The 6,808-nt window shown below is 34.6% G+C and overlaps 1 long non-coding RNA gene across 1 annotated transcript; it reads left to right on the plus strand.

Annotated features, from left to right (window-relative positions):
* The first annotated feature begins 470 nt into the window (after positions 1-470).
* LOC107867707 lies at positions 471-6,488 on the plus strand. The gene is made up of 3 exons (XR_001673278.2): positions 471-831; positions 4,831-4,869; positions 5,965-6,488. It is a non-coding gene; the product is annotated as an uncharacterized LOC107867707 (long non-coding RNA).
* The last annotated feature ends 320 nt before the right edge of the window (positions 6,489-6,808 follow it).

The following is a 6,808-nucleotide window of genomic DNA, read 5'->3' on the forward strand; positions in this document are numbered from 1 at the left end:
AGGGTTCGAAGACACTTCTGTTGCTCATGTGTAGCGTTAGGTGGATTAGCACGATTGTCGAGCTGCGGTGAAATAGTGAGCCTCCATTCTTCAAAAGGTCTTATCATTTCAATATTCTTTTATTATTCACTCGGTACTTTTGGATTCTTTTTGGTCATAGTGGAGGCATGTCCCGACTTAGTTGCTATTGTAGACAAATATGTGTGGGTTAGTTATTGTTGGACTCTTAGTTTTATTTGAGTTATCTATTAATTTTCTTATTACTTTCTTAATTGGCTTTTGCTTTGTCTTTATGATTGTTTTTGTGCTCATGAGGTTAGGCGATGGGGGTGGTCAGGTCCATGGTGGGCTTGAGATACCTATCACAGTCAGGACCTGGTTCGGGTCGTGACACATATTTACATAATACATTGGACCAAGGTCGACCCCACATCGAGTAAAATGCATGAACAAAAAGGCAAAAGGCCAAAAGCAAAAAGCAAAAAGGAAAAAATCTAATCCTAAAAATAGAAAGAACAATCCAGAGGCATTTAGGAAGGTAAACTGATAATGCTCCGCAAAAAGTGTGTCACCTCGGTAGAATCTCTATCAAAGATAGACTGAGCTGCCTGAGCTGGAACAATTGACTACCTCTAGATAAGTGATCCTCCTCTCCCCTTAATCCATAAATATTTCTTGTTTTTACAACATTTCTTTCTCATTTTATATATCAAGATTTTGGCAGAAACATTCATGCACCCTCAAATTCTCACAGGCGCAGTGATTTTGTCTCAAAATAAAGTCTTCTTCAAGCTTAGTATTTGTTGGAGCTAAATATTGTTTCCTTCACAGGTACACTTATTGATAACTGGTAGATTTAGGATTTCGTGACCTTTTTTTGTTATTTCGTAACAATATCTATAGAGTTTTTGATTTTTTTTCAGTGGGATGAACTTCCAATGAATTTAATACCACCACCAATAGAAAAAGAAGATCCCCTACCAATATGCCATGAAATGAACCTTGACTACTGATAGATCTGAATTACTTGCGAACTAGCTATGTGTGTTTTGTTGTGTATGGAATTTATTGAACCCATACTGTATATCTCTTTGTGCTTCTGTGAACATTTCCTTTTGTTAGTGAGGATCTCATTTCCTATTTTTTGTTACTCTTAAATAGGGAATCTGACTCTTTCCTGCTAATAGAATTTTTTGTGCTTTATGTGGTAAATCCTAATTATTGTCATATGTGATTAAGCCTGTACCTACCAAATGAGCAACTTGGTTAGTTAAAAATTTTGCTAGTTGATTCCTCACTTTATAGTTGTGTTTGATTAGAACCTCTCCATGTTTCTCCATTCTCTAATCAGTTCTATTCCCTTGCTTATTGTCCATTGGCTGGACCATGTTCCATCAATCACTTTTTGCAAAATTAGTGAATTAGTCTCCACTATAAGTGAAAACAATCTGTTTCTCACACTAAATTCCAAGCCTTCTTAGATAGCCAAAGCTTCCCTTTTCAAACAAGTAGTAATAGGAATGCTCTTAGATTTTGCATGTATTAGATTTCCATGATAATCTCTTACATAAAAATCCACAGAGCTGAAATATGTGTCTCTCTCATAGAAGCATCAATGTTACATTTGAATGACCCATTAGGGGATAACTCCCATCTTACGATCTTATAACCATATCTTCCATTATCCTCGTGATTCTCTAACTTATTATGATGGCCAATTACTAGGTAATTCTGATTTAGAAGGAAATATTATTTTTGCAAGAATATAAAGATTTTGGTTTATATCATGAATTATCCTATGTTTGGACAAATAACTTCCATGTAGAATGTTGTTCCTCCTCTTCCAAAGCTGACACACAATGAAAGCTATAGTTGCCTGTAAAAGTGGTTTGATTTTAGAGGAACTATTAGCTTTCCACCACATAGCAATTGCTTGTTTAACTTGTATAAGGTTTCCCTGAATTCCTATTGCATATGCATACAATTTCCATATGTTATTTGCAAATTCTCCAGTGAGAAATAAATGATCCAGATTCTCCAATTAAGGGTAATCATAACATCTACATCTTGAGACCATATAAATACCATTTCTAGCCAGTATGCCATCCGTCGGTACTTTTTGCATCGACACTCTCCAATAAAAACTGAGATTTTGAAAGACATGCTTGTCTTCTACATTTGTTTGAAAAACCATTGGTTCTCCTCCTTCTGTCATAGATATTCCCAAGCATTTTTGACTGAAAATTTACCATTGGTTGTAAGCAACCACTATGGTCTGCCCCTTACCTCTATCATCACTCTTTTAGGATATTCCTTAAGAATGTATCAAACTAAGTACATAAATAATTGTTGCTTTAAGACATCTATATTCCACCTGCTAGGACAACCCAAGTTCTTAAAAGGAAAAGTACCTCTACGAAAACCTGTAACCTCAGCCACTTCTTGATTCAAATTTTCATTCACCTTTTGATGCATATAGAAAAAGAACTTTTCATTATTGATCTTCTGGGAAAAAATCTGTTCATAATCATGCAGTGTTGACTTAATCATTCCAAGTGATGTGGAGTCAGTAGATGTGAATATGATTGTATTATCTGCATAAACCAAATGATTGATCTTGTTACTCTATTTAGGTATGACAACCCCCTTGTACCCGTCTTCTTCTATTATTACATTAAGAGCCCTGGATTAAACCTCTGTAGAAATGATGAATAAAGCTGGAGATAAGGGATCCCCTTGCTTTACTCCTCTAGTAGAGTGGAAGAATCCTTTAGACTACTCATTAAATAAGATAGAATACCAGTTGTTAGCTAGTAACCTCTAAATCATATCAATGAATAATTCATGAAAACCTATTTTTGTAAGGACTCTTATGAGAAACAAAAATGAAACCCTGTCATATCTTTGGTCATATACATCTTGATCACTACATTAGGAGGTTCTCCTTTCATCCTTATATCAGTAGGTTCTCCTTTCATCCTTATATCAGTAACAATCTCTTGAGTTAATAATATATTTTCCATAATACTCCCTCCTTGACAAAACTAAATTAGTTAGGGGAGATGATCTGTGGCATTAAACCCTTCATCTTGTCATGAATAATCTTGAGATTACCTTATTGATAAAATTACTCAGACTGATGGGCCTGAGGTATGCAAAAGTCTATGTATTCTCTTTCTTTAATAGTAAAACCAGTGTGAGTAGTTAATTTAGAAAGAGAGTGCCCCTGAAAAAACTTGCACAATTTTGATAACATCTCCTCCTACCACTTGCCATCAGGTCTAATAAAACATTCTTGGAAGTCTATCAAGGCCATATACAATGCCCCCATTCATCATAAATACAGCTTTCCGTATCTCTTCTAGGTCTGGAATTCTGCATAAGAAATCACTAGTGTTTTCAGAGATCATGTTTGGAGTGTGATCCAACAAAGTGTAGTCTGTAGATTCCTCCTCTTGAGAAAAATGCTGCTAATAAAATGAAACAACTTCTTCAGCAATCAAATTTTCTTCATGTAACTATTGCCCATCACTATTTTTTATCCTCTTAATCTATAATCTTTTCCTCTTCCCTTTCACTAGATTGTACAAAAATTTAGTATTTATGTCTCCTTCGATAAATCATGTGAGACCTGATTTTTATCTCCAAAATTCCTCTTCAAAATGAAGTTATCTTTTCAACTCTGCTTGGGCCTATTGAAGAACTTCCCTATTTCTGGAGGTTGGTTGTTCTTCAAAAAGCTGCTTCGTCAACTTAACAATCTCATCCCTTATAAGTAAATTTTTAAAGTGTCCCCAAAGGTATCTCCTATATGTTGACAAAGCCTTCTTCACTCTCTTGATTTTTTTATTAAACCTATAAAAATAATTTCCTTCAACTTCAACATTCTAGTTATTTTTCACAATGTCCATAGACCCTTCATTTTCTATCTAGAAATTCAAGAATTTAAAGTGTTTTTAAAATCGTTACCTATTTTTCCTCATAGTAATCATCATTGGGGGCATGATCAAACCCAATTCTGGTCAAATGTTCGACTTCCATATTTGCAAGACCATGATAGGGCATGATCAGACCCAATTCCGGTCAAATGCTCTACTTCCATATTTGCAAACCATTCTTACCTTTATTGACTAATTATTTCTCTATGCAATCTATTAGAAATACAATTCGGACATGCTCTACCATTCCACAATGTGGAAGACTTTCTTTGGAAATAGTTTCAAAGAGTTCACAAAAGTTCAAACAAAAGGCAAAGCCATATTCATTTTGAAGGACTAAAAGACCCCCAATTTTCTCCTCTTCATTTGTAATCACATTGATGTTCTCTAAAAAGCCAAGACATAGTAAAAGTTAGCTAGTTGATATATGATATCCTATAAACCCAATATTCTCTTTTCGTACATTTGGCATAGACTAGGGTAGTGTAGCATATGTTGTTAGGGCATGTTAAATTCAAAGTGATATGCTATTCAACGCCAGGAATCACTTCAAATCTAATATTATTCTCCATAAAGTACCAAATCTTCCTATTTTAATTTGAACTTGCCTGCTCCATCCCCAATCTTCTTTTTTATTTACCCGTCTAATTTGTTCTTTAAAAGGCTTTAATGGAGCAATGACTCTGAATTTGTGATGTTTATGAATCATTTGAAGTCTATTAAAATCTTGATGACTTTTAATAGATCTAATATTCCATATATATTTTTTCATCATCTTCTTATCTATTTGATTAGTTTTTTACAGTTCTTTGATTGTTCAGCCTGTTAAAACCTCCACCTTATTCAAATTTTAGTTACTCCTCCATACTGATCTTAGCTAATTTCTCTGCAGGGAAATCATGAGTTACAATGGCATGTAACTTCCTATTTGGTAAGAGTTCATTCACTACCTTCTTCTAATCGGTAAAATACTCAAATTGTGACATTTACTGGTCAGTATCCTAATCCAACCTAGCTTCTTTCTTTTCAGCATCAATTTCAATAGATCTATCAACTTGTTCATTGATTATATCCAACAAATTGCCTCCACTTTGTGCAACCTTAATGGGATCAATGACCATGGGAGATAAAATGATATCTTTAGATTGATTCATAAGTTCATTTCCATTCCATTCTTCTTATCGTGTTTCTCCTCATCTCCTTCTTTTTTCCAAGTTTCTCATCCTCTCTTGTATCCCCAGCTTCCTGTAGTTATTCATCTTTCGCATCAATATCTTCTTTATCTACTCTTTTACCCTATTTTTTAGAGAGGTTCAAGGAGTTTATTGATGAACTACAGTTTCTAAAACATCTTTTTTCTGGACATCTACCTCTTTATCTACGTCACCTTTTTTGGTGAAACTTCTAAGTTTTATGCCTTGAGCTGGACTCTGATTTTTAATTCTTGATTTTTGGATAGGAGCAGACACATTTCTATTAATGGACTATGTGAGACTTTGATGATCTTTCACTATATTTGTATTCTCAACCTTATCTGTTAATGCTACAAAATTGTTATGAGTGTTGCTATTAGTGCTTGTATCCTTTGTTGCTGTGAATCTTGAGCATTGTTTTCCTTATTATCCATTATGACCATTGTTAGAGTTGTGACCCAAATTTTGTTGGTCCGGTCCTGGAAGTGTCACAGTGCGACCCATGTTTGTGATTTTTAATGGGGTCTGTGGTGGTAGCGTAGGGATTGGGCCAATAGGTATGAACCTTTATGTTTTTGGGCCTAGGACTTATTTGTACGCACATACTATATAAGTGCAATTAGTGGGTCGGTTTTGGACATTCAAAAATTATGTCATTCTCTACATTGTACTCTTCCCCTTTCATATTGAAATTCTCTGACTCTGACCGTGGTTCTCCTTGTAAGGATTTCTACATAAATCTGTGTGTTCTTGTTTTCTTTATGCTTGTGGTTTGCTTTATTCTTTCTGAATCATAACAACCATCTTATTTTTAATTTTCTTCCACAACTCAGGATTACTAACAACTTTAACACTGGTCAATATCTTCGGTTGAAAGAAATTCGTTGCTGCTGTTGTGGAGACCTTGTTATCTCGCTATCCTATTGCTTAGCTACTGGCCTCAACTCAGGGTATAGAGATCTACAATTCTCCATGTTGTGTCCTTATAGCTTACACTCAAAATAATACTTAGGCAGATGATCACATTATATTTTAACTTGTGTATTTCTAGTCATTCCTGTAGATTCATTATATATCTCCATGTTGGCAAACTTGGGTAGATTAGCTTTGAGGTCCACCAGAACTTTGACCTAGTTTTCTATTTACATTATTTTTAGGCCAATACATTGCCTCCCCCCTAAAGTTAGCAAAAACTTTTATTCTGGCACCTCAACTAGGCGTCGTTCATTTTAAACTCCTAAACTAGTGTCCCCTTATGCCATTTTGACACTTTTTGCTGACTGAACATATTATGTGTATTGCACTGACTTTCAGTGCGTGAGAGACTTAGATTTTACAAATTTTATGTTTTTTTTAATTTCGTCTTCTTCCTTCTCTCCTATCAACACGTCCTCCACACTTCCCCAAACTCACCCCATCTGCACCTTCCAATATGTTACTGCAATTACACTCTCAACATTGTTGATTTTCTCTCCACTTCCACAATGACTTCACAAATTACAAGAAATTCTCCAAAATAATTTTGGACATTCAATACTTTTTTCTCCATTATTTTGGATTTCACTATCAATCTCCACGAAAATAATTATTTTTATAACTAAACCCAGATATCTTATCCTTTTAAACCTCCAAAAATTGATCTTGAATTTTGGTTATTCATACAATACAAATATAAAT

This window comes from Capsicum annuum, chromosome 4 (assembly GCF_002878395.1).
Source record: "Capsicum annuum cultivar UCD-10X-F1 chromosome 4, UCD10Xv1.1, whole genome shotgun sequence".
Lineage (NCBI taxonomy): Eukaryota > Viridiplantae > Streptophyta > Magnoliopsida > Solanales > Solanaceae > Capsicum > Capsicum annuum.